A 19807-nucleotide genomic window follows, 5' to 3' on the forward strand; every position below is an offset into this window, starting at 1 on the left:
TCAAAAAAAAAATTTAACTGGATTTATTTTCAAGCTTTTTATGAAATGTAGAGCAACTGAGAACTAATTACAGATCTAATAACCCTCTCTACTATTTCTACAGGTTAGATCACTGCTTTATGTAGAGAGGGAGGCATCAAAAAATCACTTCCTAAACAGCTGTAGGGTGAACATGAAATTGAATAGAAGGAATGCTTTTTTCTCTCTGAATCTACCATCTTCATTGTAAAGGCCGAGAAAGAAGCTATGAGATGAAAGTGTGAAATGTGTAGAACAGCAACAGGCGGGCTCCCTCAGGGTTTCCTGACAGAGCCATGGCATCTGTGCTGCTCCTCAAGCTAGAAACCTCTGCACTGTCTTTGATTCTTCCTTCTCCTTTGCTTCTTTTTTTTTTTCTCTTAAATTGAAGTACAGTTGACATAAAATATTGTTAGTTTCAGGTGTACAACACAGTGATTTGGCAATCAAATACATGACAAAATGATCACCACGAAAGTCTAGTAACCATTTGTTGCATATGAAATTATTACATTATTATTGACTATATTCCTATATGCTGTGTGTTACACCTTGTGACTCATTTATTTTATAACTAGAAATTTGTACCTCTTAATCTTGTTCACCTAGTTTTGTCCAACTCTCTACCCACTCCCTTCTGGCAACCACCTGTTGTTCTTTGTAATTATGCATCCATTGCTGTTTTCTTTTGTTTGTTGATTTGTTTTACTTTTTAGATGCTACATATAAGTGAAATCATATGATAGCTGTCTTCATCTGACTCATTTCATTTCACTTAGCATAATACCCTCTAGGTACACACGTTGTCACAAATGGCAAAGTGTTATTCTTTTTTATGGCTGAATAATATTTCATACTACATCTTCTTTGTCCATTCATCTATCAGTGGGCATTTAGGTTGCTTCTATATCTTGGTTCTTGTAAATAATGCTGCAATAATTTTAGGGGTGCAAATATATCTTCAAATTAGTGTTTTATTTTTCTCAGGTAAATACACAGAAGTGGAATTGCTGGATCATGAGGTTATTGTATTTTTAATTTTTTGCAGAACCTCCACAGTGTTCTCCATAGTGGCTACATCAATTTACATCCCACCGACAGTACATGAGGGTTCCCTTTCTCCACATTCTTACCAACACGTCTTATTTGTTGTCTTTTTGATGGTAGCCATCCTAACAGGTGTGAGGCAGTATCTCACTGTGCTTTTGACTTGCATGATTAGTGATGTTGAGCATCTTTTCATGTACCTGTTGACCATCTGTATATCTACTTTGGTAAAATGTCTATTCAGGTCCTCTGCCCTTTTGTTAGATTTTTTTAAAAAAATATATTGAGTTGTACAACTTCTTCACGTATTTTGGATATTAACCTCTTATCAGATATATAATTTTCAAATATCTTCTCCTATTTAATAGGCTGCTTTTTCATTTAATTGATAGCTTTCTTCCCTATGCAAATCTTTTAAATTTGATATAGTCTCATTTAAAAAATTTTTACTTTTGTTTCTGTTGCTTGAGGAGACAGAACCCCAAAATTTTTGCTAATAACAAATGTCAAAATTTGTACTTCCTTTGTTTTCTTCTAAGAGTTTTATGGTCTCAAGTATTACGTTTAAGCCTTTAATCTATTTTGAATTTATTTTTTGATGTGGTGTGGCAAAGTGGTCCAGTTTAGTCCTTTTGCGAGTAACCATCCAATTTTATCAACATTATTTTTTCAAAAAGCTTTCTTTTCCTCATTGGATGTTCTTGCCTCTGTTGTCTTAGATTAATTGACCATGTGAATGTGGGTTTATTTTGAGGCTCTCTATTCTGTTCCATTGGTCTATGGTCTGTTTTTTCCCTAGTACCATACAGTTTTGATTACTGTAGCTCAGTAGTATAGTTTGAAATCAGGGCATGTGATACCTCCAGCTTTGTTCTTCTTTTTCAATATTGCTTTGGGTTTTTTGGGTCTCTCATGGTTCTGTACAAATCTTAGAATTATTTGTTCGAGTTCTATGAAAAATGTCATTGATATTTTGATAGGGATTGCATTAACTCTGTAGATTACCTTGGGTAGTATGGACATTTAAACAATACTAATTCTTCCAGTCCATGAGCACAATATATCTTTCCATTTATCTGTGTCATCTTCAATTTCTTTCATCATCTTATAGTTTTCAGTGTACAGATCTCTCACCTTCTTTGTTAAATTTATTCCTAGATATTTTATTCTTTTTGATGCAATGGTAAATGGGATTGTTTCCTTAATTTCTCTTTCCAATATTATCATTACTAGTGTATAGAAATGCTACAGATTTCTGTATATTAATTTTATATCCTGCAGCCTTACTGAATTTATTTATTAGTTCTAATAGTTTTCTAGTGAAGTCTATAGGGTTTTCAACAGTCTGCAAACAGTGACAGTTTTACTTCTTTCTTTCCAATTTAGATGCCTTTTATTTCTTTTTCTTCTCTGAGTGCAATGGCAAGGACTTTCAATACTATGTTGGATAACAGTGACAAGAGTGGGCATCCTTGTCTTATTTCTGGTCTTAGAGAAAATGCTTTCGGATTTTCACTGTTATGTGTGAGGTTAGCTGTGGATCTGTCATATATGGCCTTTTATACATTGAGATGTATTCCCTCTTTATCTGCTTTGTTGAGAGGATTAAAAAATGAAACAATAAACTTCCTAAAGGCATAAAGTGGCTCATATGTGTTTTTAGTTGTTTATTTGCTTTTGGACAATGTATAAAAAAGAACAGTATGCTTTTTTGGTAAGGAGACCTAACTTGGTTGGCAAGGATATGGGGTGGCAATTCAGGTCACAGCCTTAGCTGTGACAGGGCTAATTATTTTTCTTTATTTCTGGTTCATCATCAGTTACATTTTGAAGGTTTAGTGTTTACTTTCTGGTACTGTATAAAGAAACATAATTCAGCAGAGTGGTTAGGGGACGAAGACTGTAGAGTCAGAACTGAATCTGAATCCCAGTTCCATGACTTACCTCCTGTGTGTCCTTGGGAAAATGAAATGATCTCTCTCAGCTCAGTTTGCTCATCTGTAAGGAGAGAGCATATCGTGGTAGAAATCTTCCATTTTTGCCTGTCTGGTATTTTCCCTCCTTCTTTTGGAGCCCCTCTTTCTTGTAGGGACACTCATTCCATGTGGTCAGTTCAGGTAGGAGCTAAACCCACTCTGTCCTATTGGCATGGCTGGGTGTGACCTGGGCCTGACATTACCCTCCTCCCTAGTCAGTCTCAGCTTCAGGATAAGCAGATCACACAAGGCGACCAGACAGCTCTCTGGGGTTTTACTCGTAGAGCCGTGGAGAAGATGCTTCCTTTCTGTTTGGGTTGCTAAGGGGATAGAATAAGTTTGAGTGTATTGATGTCCACCATGATTGCTGTATGAAGAGACAGAGGTAGGGATAAGGTTAGGGATAGAGCTAGAGGTGGAGACAGAGGCGATTACAGAGAGAGAGATGGGAAGAGGAGCAGGGAAGAGGAGTTAGGGCTAGGAGCAGGAACCCAGTCAGAGACAGAGAGAGAGATCGAGTTATGGGCAGGCATAGGGACAAGGACAGAGTCAGAGGGAGGGACAGGAGCAGCACCTTACCAGCACTGTTTGAGTCCTGGATCCAGCTAAACCACGACACTGAGACCCTGGGGCTCCATGAGCCCATACATTCTTTTAGCTTAAACCAGATTGACTGGATTCCTATCATTTACAACTAAAAGAATCTGAACACAGTGCTTATTACCTCATGGGATTATGGCAGAAATTAAGTAGAATAAAGCATGTAGAGCACATTCCTCAGTGCTTAGTAGGGCCCAGTTGACAGTGTAAGATGCTAAATACACAGTAGCCATGATTAAAACTAATTTAGTGTAAAATAACTTATTTATACTTTTGTGCTATTTTTTACCCTAAAAATTCAAGACAAAGAAGAAAAAACATAAAAAAGTTTAAAACAATATACTATAAAGTTCTAGTGTGGTTTTAAAAAAATACATTGAGGTTCTATCACCTGGGAAACCAAGGGATTGGAGTTAGGGTATTTAAAGTGAGGGGAGTTCTTCAAAATGGAATGGGTTCCTAGTTGAGTCTTCATTCATGCTTTTCTTTTCATTCCGTTTCCATACATCAAGGGACTATAATGTCCTTTTTACAAGAGATACGAGGAAGAAAAAATTGATTCCTTGCTTTTGAGAAGCCTACAGTTCAGCATGGAGACAGAGGTACAAAGGATTTCAATGCAATTAATTGACCCAGCACAGTGCATCTAAGAGAAAGGAGATGTGGGTTTGCTTTGTCTGGGGAAATCAAGGAAGATTTCAAAGAGGCAAGTGAGCATCTGAGCTGAGATCTGAGTCTCCCAGGTTGTCGAGCACAGGGAGGACATTCCAGACCGAGAGAACAAACACAAACCTCAAGTGTGAGGACGCGCAGCAGTGCTGCCAAAACCTGGAGTCACGGTCAGGAGTAACAGCAGGTGCGAGGCTGGACAGAGGCCGTCATCAGATCTTGGCAGGCCTCCTACGATCAGGCGAGGACGTCACACAGGCGGGAACTGGCTCCTGGGAGCACAACGAAGAACATGGAAGGCAGGGCGCAGAGCAGGGGACATACGGCATCCAGGGCAGGTGTGGAAGAAATGACGAGGACACTTGTATCTGTTAGGATACAGCCTGCAGACCAACAGCTGGAAAAACAATGCTTTGAGCAAGACAGAGAGGTTAATCTGCAGATAGGCAGCCCAGAACAAGCGAGGTCCCCCAGGTGTCAGAGCGCAGGGCTCCTTCCAGCTCACCGTGTGGACCTCACTTGATATTTGCACACGATGGCCGCTGGAGCCTAAGTCATCAGGTTATGTTCTAGGCAGCAGGTTGATGGAAGAGGTCCACCGACGGTAGGGTACGCACACCACACAATTGCACGCATGTCTTGCCTAAAATGAGGTCATTTGTCCACACCTAGCTGTAAGAAAGACTGGAAAATGTGTATTTGGGTGAGTAGCAATGTGCCCAACTAAAACGCAGTATGACATTCCTGGAGACGGGATTAAAGGGATATTAGGAAGAAATATCCTGACAGAGCAGCCGGGCAGGGATGAGGCTGAGTGCAGAGCTTTCTGGCATTGCCCAAAGGGAGAAGCAAGAACAAGCTGACGTGTGCAGGCAACAGTGATCACAAGGACAAGAGCACATGTGTGCATTCACTAGTGTATTTGCTTTGTTCCATAAAGATCTGTACACATGTGCCCATGTGCACCTACACTCACACACTCACACTTACATGAGCACACTATACAATGGATCAAAAATATTAGACTACAGTTCCAAGTAGGCCGGTCACAGAGATTAATCATAAACACGAAGCAGCCCTGTCAATTCCAAAATCCAGATCATTCAGCTTTCTCTGTAATAACAGTCAAACCAGAAACGGCATTTATAAATATTTTTAAACATAAATTCTTAGGCTGTGTTCCTTACAAAAATTTTCAAGTTCAAGGGAACTCTGAATATTCTACGATGCCCAAGGATTGGTGGGGGGGGGGATTTGGGTATTTTTAAGAGCTAAGATATAAATATTTGAGGTAATTAAGCATTGCCATTAATTTGCTATTTGGGACACTATGTGTATCTGTCAGTAGGAGACTAGTTTTCCGATTCCCAGGAGAACAAGTCATTAAAATAAACAGTCCAGAGGGTTTTAGCATCAGCACAGAACGAACTTATGGAATCTATGACACCGTTAGATTTCCACTTGTTCCAGGAGCTGTTGCTGATCCACGTGAGGTTACCCAGGCACTGTTTCAAAATGAAGTGAATTGTAGGGACCATTAATCATTTGCAGACTCACTGTGTGAGGGAGACACATGCCAGGTGCCACAGAGCAGATGCAGTCCCCAATTTACCAGGATCATGTCACAATTCATTCCCACGATGGCAGTCTGGTGTTCAAAATCCGCTCGAAACTAGACAAACATATGCTGGATGGCTGCATGTTTCTCAGGCTACTATATTATATCTAGCAGGTTGCTGGATAAATTAATTTATTCCTGATCTGCAAGAATCATTTGGAATTGTCTCTGGACATCCATGTCAGAATCTTAAAGTGCTAGACCATAAACCAGGATGAAACTTACAGGTTTGCCAGGACCATGACAGAGCCTCCCACATTTGATGCTAATATATTGTAGAGTATGTGCTAATGAATTACAAATAGTGTCACACAATCTTTGCACGTTGTCATATTAATTCAAGATTTCAGAATTTCAGAACACATTTTCAATATGATTCAAGTGTATAAATATTAAGGAGGCATTAACCTTTATCAAAATGATTTTTTCCTGTGTTAAAAAGATCAAAAATTCACATAAGAGGGCACCCGATTTGACTTTGCTGTATAGTGGTTGATGAAGAGAACTGTATCTGCCCCCAAATTATTCATGTGAAACTGTGAAACCTTTCATTTACACTTCTCTGGGGACGGCGGGAGTGGGGATGGGAGTTAGGGAAGAAAGAGGAACATGGCAAGTAGGGAGAAAAGAGTAAATTGAAGGATGTCAGTTCTTTAATTAACATGCTGCTTGTCGTCTTTCAGCACAGAGAGTAACAAACCCCTGCGAGCACTAAATAAAAGGAGCCTTCGAGAGATTTCTCATCCTAGAGACAACCTGCAGAGTTTGTGTCAATTTGGAGTCACTGATGCAAACATTTTGTTCAAATACTTTATCGTTTGCTAGCTGCATGACATCAATGAGAATATTTTCAAGGTCAAGTGAATATTTTGATAAGTCAGAACGGGGGCTTCTATGAACTGGCTTCCTTGAGGTTGATCAGGGACCTTGGGCAAGCAAATTGGAGCTTCACCTCAAGTCTCCAGACCAGTGATATGCTTACACAGCTATCAATTCCCTTTAAAAAAAGAAAGAAAGAAAGAAAGAAAAATAAGCACTTTCTCTCCAGCAGGATTTACAACTGGAGTCAATTGGTTTCAGCCTCAGGAAAGCCCAGACCAGAAGAAAATAAAACAGTAAAAATCCTTATTTTTTTTCTTACCTTGTCAGAATCTTCAGTTTTGGGGACAAATGTTTTGGGCAGCTTTATGGCCACCGCATCATCCCCTATGCCATTAGGGCAGCAATCATGCTGAACTTGCTCACTGCCGTGTCTCCATTTGCTGGCCCAGTGCCCGGCACAGAGCAAGGGCTCAATAAATATTTGTTGAACAAAAAATGGATTCAAGGACCACGCGATTAAAACCACCTCTTCAAACTGACTTAGGAGACATTCCAGGGAGTTTTAAGCAGTAATTATAAGTCTTGTATTTTTGACTCATGTCCCAGAAACTTCTCAAGGGACTTGTGAATTTCTAATATGCTAACCTCTCATTTTGCAAAGAATCTTTGTGCTTCTGGACTTATATACAAGCAAACAATTGAGGTATCTATCAACTCTGGACTATAGAAAATGAGGTCAAACTGTAAGAGCTTTCTGTTTTAAAACAAAAAAGATGTACTCTTTGGGGGGGATAATATAACTTGTGGGACATTTTAAATTGTGATTACATAGACAATTCTAATAGTACGCCACCCCATGGAAGAATAGTACATTTTATCCAACATTTTCATCTCTTTCATTTGGAAGGGAAGTTCTTTCATGAAAACAGCTTACCCAGCAGCCACTAGGGGGCATCTAGTGTGGTCATAGCACCAGGCGATCTCTGTTCCCCATCCTACTGAGCATTATCTCGGATGAGAATTCCCATGGATGCATTTGGGAGAGGAGGGGGAGTGAGAGTGATGGTTTCACTCTGAGTGAAAACATAGTGGGACATCCAGGCTCACGGTCTTCTCCCTGCTCTCCATTCCCAAGCACTGCCATCACCAACAGACTCGGTTTCCTTCTTTCCTGGTTTGTAACTCTAAAGGCTATGTCTTGTACTTCTTGTCATTTGCTGGATACTTCTTAAATTATGAATGTTCAATACTTAATTCAATTTGTACATGGTTGCTGTGGCACTGACTGCTAGTTATCATCCAATATGTTAAATAAATAAGCCAAAGATGGTCTGTGTGTATTGACCGCTTGCTTGTTTATTACTTCACTGCAGGTTGAAATCTATTAGTTCAGATGCCTACTGGCATCATGCTCAAAATGTTACACATCTAATCATTTAAAAACTAGCCCCCCGAAGCAGATTTTTAGCCATTTAGAGCCTGACTGCTTTGTACACCCTGCAAAATCTTACCCTACACCTGATGGTCATGGTAAGACAGAGCCTTGTGGTTCTAAGATTCCAAGTTGCTATGGCCCTTCAGAGCTCTCTAACCCAGGGATTTATCACCTAGTCACGGAAGCCCCCCTCCCACCCACCTCTCCTGGGAGTTCCCTTGCCCTCTTCCCCTCCTGGATGTTTGCCCCTACACTGCAGCCTCTGGATTTTCTCTATCAGTGATGGACTTCCCTTCTCATACAGCCCTATCCAAGCACTGTGCATGTGAGGACACAGCGAGAAGACAGGTCTCTGAGCCAGGAACTGAGCCCTCAGCAGACACCAAATCTGCCAGTGCCTTGATCTTGGACATAGACTCCAAAACTGTGAGAACTAAGTGTTTGTCTTTTAAGCCACTCAGCCGACGATATTTTTGTTCTAGTAGCCCAATGGACTAAGACAACAGTCATCACAGGAGGAAGCTCAGAGTCAAGGCTCAGAGAAGTGAGGGTGTGAGGGATAGTCAGGGAATAGCCAACAGTCTGGTTGATTGAAATGATACAGCTTCATGCAGGGGCCTGAACGCCACTGATTTTGGCTGGAAGTCGAGGGTCCCTAAAGGCTTTTGAGTGAGACAGCTGAAGTGACTGGAGCTGTGTGCCTGTAAGATGTATCTGGAGATAGCGTGAAGGCTGGAATGAAGATGGGAAAGACGGGACTTTAAAAAGACACCACTTCAGTGACTTTGCAGTAATCCAGACAGATAATGAAAGTCTGAACTAAAGTGGTGGAGGGGGAGATGCAAGAGACGTTCAGAGGTTATTGATCATGTCTCCAACCGTAATACAGATGATGCCATCTGACGTGTCTCACCCGTCTATTTTTATCAGTGATGCTATAGGTAGCTTGAAGCAAAGTGGCACTGCTTACAGCATGCTCATATTTCTTCACATTGAGCACATCAAAATGCTCACAAAGAGATCCTGAGCTTCCCAGAAATACACAGAGCGTGTAGGTAATTGGCCAAACTGACAGAATTAAATACTTTAATAGAATAAAAACAAAATGGTTAACTAAAGAGCCTTGCTGGCGGGAAACAACAATTTCCCATAAAGACATTATTTAATTAAAAATGAAGTTCGTAAGTTCATATATTGATTTGATATCTTTCTATAAAATATTTTTGCATTTTTTCCAAAATACCTACTAGCTTCATATATTAATAAAATTTAGGTTAAAATTTTCATTGGGAAGGAAATAATCTAGCATACTGGACTTCTGCAATGTATGTAATACAATTATCTCAAATAACATTAATTGCCCAGGTGTTGCTAACAGTGCCCAGGCAGTTAGGACATAAAAACTGCAGCCATAATAGAGAATTATTTCAGAAGTTACTTTGAAAGCTTTTGCCTATAGTCTCAGCAGGGTGTTTGTCCCTCTGACATTTTTTTTTCTTACCTCTTCCCTTTCCCCAAAATATGAGGCAGTCCTTTGGTTCCCAAAAGTCACTTGGAAGAAACCAGTGACCTATGCTATACCGATTATTGCTTTCCATCACTGAGTGTTTCCATTTCCACAGGGAATCATTCAGAACTCATAACCCAACATAGGAATCTATGAAAGATCATTAGCTTTTGCACATTAAAAACAGAAACTCTAACTAAAATTGGCTAAAATAATAAGGACATTTATTTTCTCTCACAATAAGCAGTCTAAAGGTAGAGCGATCGCAGCCATACCATGAAAAGGATTCCAGGTCTCAGCTTTGGCCCCCTCTATGGCTTGGCATTGTCGTCAGGATGTTTCTCCACATGACCACAAGAAGGCTGCTAGTAGCAACTATTACAACACACCTCCTTTCTCATACCAAGCAGGTGAAATAGAGACAAAACTTCTTGCCGTTTGATATAACTGTTCTAATTTAGGACATGTGCTCAACCCGAGACAATAACAGACCAGGAGAATAGTTTCGTGATTAGTTTAAACCACGGTTTCTGATCTAATCACTGTAAGAGGGATGGAAGGTTCTATGATCGGATTATACTTGTCAGGATCCATGCAAGGAGCTAGAAATGGGATGAAAACCCCCAAAATGCAATGTTCTCTTGGGAAGGCAGAAGTCAGAGGTGGGGAGAGGTGAATGCTGGTGCAAAAAGATGTTCAAAATGCAAAAGCAAAAATATGATCAGTGAGTTGCAAAACCAATTACTCTGCAGAAATTTCAAAGTAGATGGCAGAGATAGCAGGGAGCTGATTAGATGAGTCACTCCTATTAAGGACTTAAAATGGTAGAGAGATGAGACTGAGAGAGGATTTGCTGATGGGCTGTGCGTCTCAAGCCCCCATCCTAAGGGCGAAGGGTGGCTATTTCTGTGTGGACAAGGTCACCTACCATTTCTAAACAAAAGATGTTGCAGCCATCCAGCCATCAGCCACGGCAGCCTCCCCTACCCCACTACTTGGTGCACGCTGGGGGGAATTCAGGATGGAGAAAAACAGGATATTGGCCGTAGACAGTTAAGATGCATGTCAAAGGAATAATTTCAACAAGCCCAGACTCTTTTATCTTCCCATACGTAGAAAAGCACTAAAATTATTAACTTGAGATGTCAGGGTTTTCTTTGTGATTAGCAGAAATCTTTTGATGTTCGACAGTATGTTTCAGTTGTGTTTTTTTTCCCCCCAGCAAAACCTCCTGTGTTTCCTGGCTTCTCCCTTACCTGTTTGGAACAGTTCCTCAGAGCTATCTGAGATCCTGTCTCCTGGGATATAGTTCTCAGTAAGGTCTCAGGATAAAACATAACTTGCAACTTTCAGGTTGTGTGTGTTTTTTCCAGTCGACACCTAACACAAGCTGGGTAAGAGGGACTGCAAGGGAATCGTTTGGGTAGCTTCCTGTTTCCCCGGCAGTCAGAGAATCAGCACGGATGTGGCTTGACTCCCTGCTGGAAACCCAGAGGCGGGAGATGGGCTGGCAAGCTGCTGTGGTGGCAGAGTGAAGGAGGGCTGCTGCTCTACCATGAGGGACCTGCAGTCACAGAGTTTTGCGGACAAGGAACGTGTGAATATTTCCTGTGACTGGGATGTGGGCTACATGGGTGAACGTGAGAGCCAGTGGGAGAACCACCTTAGATTCCTTCCATTAGGGTCATTGGAGGAAAAATGAAATCTCAACAGAAAGGAAGCTGAGCGGGATCACCCATTCCCTAGAGCTGGCAGAGGAAGGACTTGCAGGAAGAGCATGTGTTTGCCCAGCTCAGAAACTGCAGGTGAAACACTACCATGATATCAAGGTCTTATAAAGAAACTCCAAAAGTGAGTAACCTTTAAACATCTGCCAGACCCAGAAAATGCAAAGCCATATTACAAAGATCGGTCAGATGAGAACTCTCCTTTCCCCTCCCTTTCCAGTCTCTCCTGTCTCTACTCCCCAAGGGATCATAAGCTGGCAAACAAGCTGGACAAAGAAGACCGAGGAAAGAAAGAAGGACCATACCCTCGAACCTCCTGCAAGTAGCCAACCTACAGCAGGACCTGGTTTTGTTGATTTTAAATTTAAATCAAGCTTACGGAGCATTTAAAATTATTGAATTGACTCTGTCTTTGCATTCTAAAATGACTTTTGAACCTTGTATTTGTTCAGAGAGAGCCCCAAACCAGATACTCTCTAGGAGTTCTCACCCTGGAACCACTTTACGTTGGCCATGATCTACGTGAGCAAAAGTGATACTCCATGCCATGTCTTTTTTCTGTTTTTTCTGTTTTTTTGGTGGGGCCATGTCTTTCAATATCCAGGAAGCTAGTGATCAGACTCTGGGACCTTTGCTACCACTGCTTCAAAAAAAAGCAAGTACTTTGATGACTGCACTTTCAAAAAGCAGCAGGTCTGGCGCACGGCTACCTGCCTGATGGCATCTAGAATAAGCCGAAGGGAGTCTGGGCATGCAGTCTACGCCTTCTTGGCTCCGGCATGGGGTAAGCACACCCCGTCAAGGGTTGGCATGGAGACGAGGGAGCCAGCCTGCAGTACCTGCCACAGTGCCCACACCACACGCCTGGTGGCCTAGATCCTGCATAGTTTCCCTGCATGAATGTATTTATTTAAGAGATAAGATTAATAAGAAATTGTTTCATGGCCTCACTGTATATTTGGAAGCCCACCACTTATGGGCATCCAGGAGTGAGCTCCAGATCCAGGTGACACCCAGGTGTGACCCCCTCACTGTCTTCTTGCTAAATGACCACCTTTCTCCTGGTTCCTCCCTTTTCTTGAGCAATGAAGCTTCTCCCCATAGGTCTCTTCAGAGCCTGTTTACATCCTACCTACCCTTTTAGGTCCCCCTGAAGCACCTGCTCCCCCAGGAGTCTTTCCTTAGCTTTCCAGGATCCTTTGAATTCCCTCCTTTCCTACAATTTCCAGCACTTCCTGTTCCAAACAACATTTTTTTACATGGAATTGTATAAGCCTTGGATTCTTTGTATACTGTATAAGTCTGCTAATTCATTCATTCATTCAACAAATGTTTAGGGAGCCCATACAAGGTGCTTTGCTGAATGCCAGGTAGTAAACAAGACAGGCATGGGCCCTGTCTTCTTAAAGCTTACAGACTACTGTGGAGGAGACAGACATGAAATAAGTAAACAAACATGTAAATACAGAATTACAGACTGCAACAAGATCTAAGAAAGAAAACTTTCAGATGTACTGAGAGAGTGAATCAGTGGTCTGTCTTAAATTAAGTGGTCAAAGAAGATGTCCCCGAGAAAGTGAAATCTAAAACGGTGAGGTCTAAGGAGGGGTCAGCCAGGTGAACAGGAGGCAGAGAAACATTTCAGGTAGAAGAAATCATATGTTTAAAGGCCTTGAGTCACGAAAGAGATGAAAGCACTTGAGGAACTGAGAGGACAGTACGTTTGGGACATCGTGGGGACAAGTGGCAGGAGTGAGATAAGATTATAAATATAAGCAGATCACATGGGTCCTTCCAGGTTGTGTTGAGAACTTTGGATTTAAAGCTAAGGATACTGAAAAAATTTTTGAAGGATTTATAGCAGAGCAATAATATGATCCAATCAATGTTTTAAAAGAATGCCCTAGTTCTTCAATGGAAAATGGATTGCAGAAGAGCAAGAGTAGAAAAAAAGAGACTAGCTAGGGAGCAATTACAAAAGCCCAGACAAGAAGTCATGGTGGTTGGCCACTGATGGTGGCTGCACGGGAGATGGAAAGAATGGCTTATAATTGAGATCGTAAGCTTCATGTCTTTTGTGCATGCCAGGCTTCTGGCTTGGGGAAAACCTATAGCTCTACTCGGTAAGTAAATATAATTAATCAATACAGTAATTAGTTAATTAATTGCATGCTGTTTTAACCATTAAAAAAAAGAGGAGCTGATCTATATTGTTAACTGAATCAAACAGTTCACGGCAGGTGAGAAAGCAATTATGTAGACACATAGTCAATCTGGTTTGTTTGATAAGAAGACAGACTTGTTGCGAGAGTCAGCCTGGTTACTTTGGCCATATTAACAACTAAATAATATACACCACATGGTTATCCCAAGTTATGTTCACTATACTAGTCCAAAATAATATCAATTTGGTTTAAGTCATTTTCATCATTCACTAGCTAGAGTTTTGAATGCACAACTTAGGGCATTATAGTATATAACAGTGGTTCCTAAATATTTTTTATTCTATAAACAAGTATTTCTTCTTTTTCCAAAATTGAGGGAACTGATTAATGTTGACACCTTTTAGCTTGTCAAGAATGAATATTAAAACAAATGAAAATCAAATAACTACTCTCACAGCGAGGGTTCTTAGCTGCAAGCAATAGAAACTAATTCTGTCAGATTTAAGTAGGAAAGAACTTATGATAAGAGTTTTGTGTGGCTCACAGAATCACCAGGAGGGCTGGAAACTTAGGGCCAAGCTATCAAGAACACTGTCCAAATCTTTGATATGATGAAGACCCCACAGCCATGGCCAGTGTCGTTAAGCGGTAGATGCCACAGGTCAACCGCTAACATCACCAATGCTGCTGCTGGATGGCTCCACGAATGGACCCATGGCCCTGGGAACTAGATATAGTCATTGCAGCCTCCACCACTCCTCCCCCGAATGGATGCTGGGCAGCCCTTGCTTTATAATGCCACTTCCAGTTCAAAGACTGGTGTGAACTTATAATTAGCGGAGCACAGCACAGGGGCTTTTGTTCTCACTGCAAGAAAGATGAGAGAGTGAGCGTCCAGGGCTGGAGAGAAGGGTTTCAAGATTTATACAGCACAGAAATTTCCAAATATAGGAATAGGGTTTAGATACTGGGATCCTAAAAAAGAGTGATAACTACCATCTACTATCCCCATCGATTCATAAGAGAAGAAAAAATTATTTTAATTCTAAAACGTACAAGGGGAAAAATTACAGTATTTGGAACACCCTATTAATGTAAAAAGTTTTTTTTAAATAGAAAAATTATTGCATTGCCTTTATTCATCCATGGTGAAACTCTGTCTTGAGGCAGCTTGATCCACAGAACCATTCTGGGGACCCGTGTGTCTAGAGGACACGGGCTTTGGAGTAACAAACTTGGTTTTTGCTTTCAGCTCTACCACTTACTTAGCAGCTGTGTAATCCTAGGTCAGCTAGATCTGAGATTCAAGGTCATCCTTTGCAAAATGGGGCTAATAATTCCTAACTCTTAGAGTTGCCCACACACATGCATAGCCTCTCCCTTTATCAACATCACTCACCATGTGGTACATTTTTCACCAAGGATGAACCTCCGACACATCAGAATCCTCCGAAGTCCACAGTTTACCTTAGGATTCAGTTGTATATTCTGTGGGTTTGAACAAATGTATAATGACATATATCCATCATTATATCATATAGAGTATCTTCACTGCCCTAAAAAAGGTCTGTGCTCTGCCTATTCATCTTGTTTCCCTCATTCCCCACCCCTGCCCCCATCCCGGGCAACCACTGATCTTTTTATTGTCTCTATAGTTTTGCCTTTTCCAGAACGTTATATAGTTGGAATAATACAGTATGTAGCCTTCTCAGATTGGCTTCTTGCACTTAGCAATATGCATTTAAGATTCCTCCATGTCTTCTCAGGGCTTGATAGCTCATATATTTCTTAGCACTGAGTAATATTCCAATGTCTGGAGGCACCACACTTTATCCATTCACCTACTGAAGGACATCTTGGCTGCTTTCCAGTTTGGGCAATTATGGTTAAGGCTTCTATAAATATCAATGTGCAGGGTTTGGTGCGGACATAAGTTTTCATCTTCTTTAGGTAAATACCAAGGAGCATAATTGCTGGACTGTATGGTAAGAGTATGTTTAGTTTTGTAAGAAACCTCCCATCTGCCAAAGTGGCTGCACCATTTTGCATTCCCACCAGCAATGAATGAGAATTCCTTTTGCTCCACATCTTTGCCAGCATTTGGTGTTGTCGGTGCTCCAGACTGCAGCCATTCTAAGAGGTGTATAGTGGTATCTCATTTCGATTTGCATTTTCCTGATGACATATGTGGAGTATCCTTTCATATGCTTATTTGTCATCTGTATATCTTCTTCAGTGAGGTGTCGTCTGTTGAGGTGTTTGGCCCATTTTTAAATTGGGTTGTTTGTTTTTTTTTATTGTTGAGTTTTAAGGTTTTTTTTTTTTTTTTTTGGTTTGTATATTTCGGATAACAGTCCTTTATCAGATGTGTCTTTTGCAAATATTTTCTCCCTCCTGTGGCTTGTCTTCTAATTCTCTGGCTATTGTCTTTCACAGAACAGAATTTTTTAATTTTAACTAAGTCCAGTTTATCAATTATTTCTTCCATTGATTATGTTTTGGTGTTGTATATAAAAGATACCAGCATATACAAGATTATCTAGGTTTTCTCTTACGTTAATTTCTAGGAGCCTTATATTTTTGCATTTTACATTTAGGTTTATCTATGATCCATTTTGAGTTAAATTTTTTGAAGGATATAACATCTGTGTCTAGATTCTTTTTTTTTTTTTGCGTGTACATTTCCAGTTGTTCTAGCATGATTTATTGAAGAGACTAAAATTTGTACGGAGAGGCAGGAGATCCAGAATAGCCAACACAATACTGAAGGAAAAGAACAAAATAGGCACATGAAGAAATGCAACTATCTCTTCAAAACCCTGCTTTCAATTCTTTTGGACATATACCCAGCAGTAGAATTGCTGGACCATATAGTAATTCTATTTTTAATTTTTTTCAGGAACCACCATACTGTTTTCCATAATAGCTACACCATTTTACATTACTATCAGGTGTCCAAGGGTTCCGATTTCTTCACACCCTTGCCAACTTGTTACTATTATTATTTTTTGACATTCTAATTGGTCTGAAGTGGTACAGTAGACCCCCCTAACGTGCAGTTTCAGTTTCAGGGGTTTCAGTTACCCACGGTCAACCACGGTCTGAAAATGTTAAGTGGAAAATTCCAGAAATAGAAAATTCCTAAGTTTTAAATTGCATGTTGTTCAGAATAGCATGATGAAATCTTGTGCTGTCCTTCTCAGTTCCGCCTGGGATGTGAATAATCCCTTTGTCCAGTGTGTTCCGCCCCTCATCACTTACTAGCCATCTTGGTTGTTAGCCTGACTATCAAGTTATTCCAGTGTTTGTGTTCAAGAATCCCTTATTTTACCTAATAATGACCTTTACTTAATAAAGTGTAAAAGTAGTGATGCTGGCAATTCACATATGCCAAAGAGAAGCCATAAAGTCTTTCCTTTAAGTGAAAAGGTGAAAGTTCTTGATGTACTAAAGCAAGAAAAAAACTTTGTACTAAGGTTGACAAGATCTACTGCAAGAACAAATCTTCTATTTGTGAAATTGTGAAGAAGGAAAAAAATTCATGTTAGTTTTACTACTGCAACTCAAACTGCAAAAGTTATGGCCGCAGTGCATAGTAAGTGCTTAGTTAAGATGGAAAAGGCATTAAATTTATACAATAAGCTATTGAGAGAGAGAGAGAGACCATATTCACATAACTTTTATGTAGTATATTGTTATAATTGTTCTATTTTATTATTACTTATTGTTAATTTCTTACTGTACCTAATCTGTAAATTAAACTTTATCACAGGTATGTACGTACAGGAAAAAACATGGTATACACAGGGTTCAGTACTTACTACCCACAGTTTCACAGCATTCACTGGGGCTCTTGGAACCTATCCTTTGCGGATAAGGAGAGAGTGCTATATCTCATTCCTCTTTGAATTTTAAATGCTAGATTAAAAATAGCTTGTACAGACATAAAGGAGTAATCACGCATAACAAAGGTCCACTAAGTCAAAATCTAAGGGAAGTGAAAACTCAGGGACAACGTCAAGCCACTTTTGCCCTGATTACTTTCATCCATCCAGAAAAAACAAAACTTTATAAATGGTCCTTGCTTTTGACAGCCCTGCATTCCAGTGGAGGTATGATTCCATGTCTCCTACCCGAGGCGGGGAATCTGGAGGATAATACTCTCAACGCGTAAGCAGGGACCGGAAGGATCACACTTTTGGGTGGAGGTGAAATAGTCGTGATCCTGTCCTCAAAGGTGGGTTTACCATGAAGTCAGTGCAACTTGCGCATTCGGGCCCCTCATTAATACCAACCTCTTCTAAGGCGCCTGGAGGACCTTGGATATGTTTCAAATTGAGGATCTTTAGTCTCAACTGAAACATATCCAGTGCTCTTACGTAAAAACTGGTGTTCTGTAGCCTTAGTAGGAAGAAGCCATCAGAACTGGTTTTACACTCCTGTTTAACAGATCAAGGACACTTGCCTCAGGGAAAGTAAGCCATCGGTGTCAGCCACTCCCTCTTGAAAGTCAGCCAGTCAGAGATTCACTCCAGTGAACATGCCTCTGAATGTCAATCAACCAACAAGAGTCTCACCTGGTAACCACTTCTACAGATGATGTCAACCCCCTTCCCCCCTGAAAGTCACCAAGACCAGAACTGCTCCCTTACCAAAGCCCTGTGTAGATCAGTCGGCTCCACTCGGAGAGGCTGTGCCTGATCAAAGTAAGCAAAAAGTTTCAGCTCTGTGTGCGTGCGTGTGTGTGTGTGTGTGTGTGTGTGTGTGTGTGTGTATGGCTTTCTTTCCGATATTGAATGGTGGTTCCATCCTTTGACAACGTGATCGTATGTTTCTATACCATTTGCAAAAGTAAGATATTTTAACAGTGAGCAGATAAGATTGCTGTCTCTTTCTAACCCTACTTCTCTCTGTCAAACTTCCTCTTATGTTTGGGCCTTAAGGGGCTACACTGTTTACATAGCATAAAGCTGTAGTCGTATTCAAATACTAGGGATATATGTATGTGAAATCACGTGTTTATGTGACTTTTGTTTTATGTATCTCAACATTCAGTATTTTTAAAAAGGCAAATTGTGATGTCTGATGGATGACAGAAAGTGAGAGAAATATTTTTATTAAGAAACTTCCTGACAGCCTAGGACACTGCATCCAGTAAATATCAAGAATTAGCCAACATGGATGGACCTTAAGATTATCATACTAAGTGAAATAAGTCAGAAAGAGAAAGACAAATACCATACAGTATCACTTATATGTGGAATCTAAAAATATGAACTTATTTACAGGGCAGAAACACACTCACAGACATAGAGAACAAACGTATGGTTACCAGCGTGGGAGAGAGGTGGGGAGGGATAAATGAGGAGTTTGAGATTTGCAGATACAAACTGCTATATATAAAATAGATCAACAATGGATTCCTACTGTAGGGCACAGGGAACTATATGAAATATCTTGTAATAACCTATACTGAAAAAGAATATGAAAATGAATATATATAGATATAAACATATAAATGAATCACTCAGCTGTATATTGGAAACTAACACAACACCGTAAATCAATAATACTTAAAAAACAGGATTAGCGAACTAGCTGGATATAAAAATCACCTTACAAAATCAATACATGACAGCAGCGGAACTGTAGAACAGCACAGCTATCTATTAATAACAGAAAGCATAAGTAAGTTACACTATAGTCATTCAGTGGTTTACATACAGCAATAAAAATGAATGAATTATAGGTACATGCAAGTTTACGGATGAATTTTACAAACTTCGTGTTGAACAAAAAAGCAAGACACAAAACAATCATAACACACATTATAGTTCTGTCTATATATATTAAAAATCAGATATAGATTATGCTAAGGAAAGAAGCCAATATATACTATATGGTTGCACTTAAATAAAAGTCTACTGGAGGCAAAACTAACCTACAGAGACAGAAAGCAGATCTGTGGCAGTCTGGGGTTGGGATTTATGGCAGACAGACACAAGGAAACTTTTTTTGAGTAAATGTAAATTCTGTATCTTGATGGAAGTGGTGGTAACATAGGTCCATACATTTCCAAAACTCACTAAACCGTATTCTTTAAATGGAGCATTTTTTAATACAGAAATTACACCACAATACATGTGATGTACAAAAGTTTAAAATAAGCACAGTGGTAAAACTACAAGGAAAAATAAGAAAACGATTGTCCTAAAAGCCAGGC

General features: G+C 40.1%; 1 long non-coding RNA gene across 13 annotated transcripts in view; it reads right to left on the reverse strand.

The window, feature by feature from the left end:
- LOC107033755 (uncharacterized) overlaps nt 1-19807 on the reverse strand; it is an 82528-nt gene that overhangs the window by 8273 nt on the left and 54448 nt on the right. For 8 of the 13 annotated variants that reach the window (XR_012076434.1, XR_012076436.1, XR_012076433.1 and 5 more), the window contains 3 exons: nt 14984-15072; nt 4434-4994; nt 3010-3063 (listed from right to left, as the gene is read on the reverse strand). This is a non-coding gene — a long non-coding RNA (uncharacterized lncRNA). The remainder of the gene's footprint in view (nt 1-3009; nt 3064-4433; nt 4995-14983; nt 15073-19807) is intronic. The other 5 variants (XR_012076439.1, XR_012076431.1, XR_012076432.1 and 2 more) reach the window with 4 other exon arrangements.

Source organism: Vicugna pacos, chromosome 10 (genome assembly GCF_048564905.1).
Source record: "Vicugna pacos chromosome 10, VicPac4, whole genome shotgun sequence".
NCBI lineage: Eukaryota > Metazoa > Chordata > Mammalia > Artiodactyla > Camelidae > Vicugna > Vicugna pacos.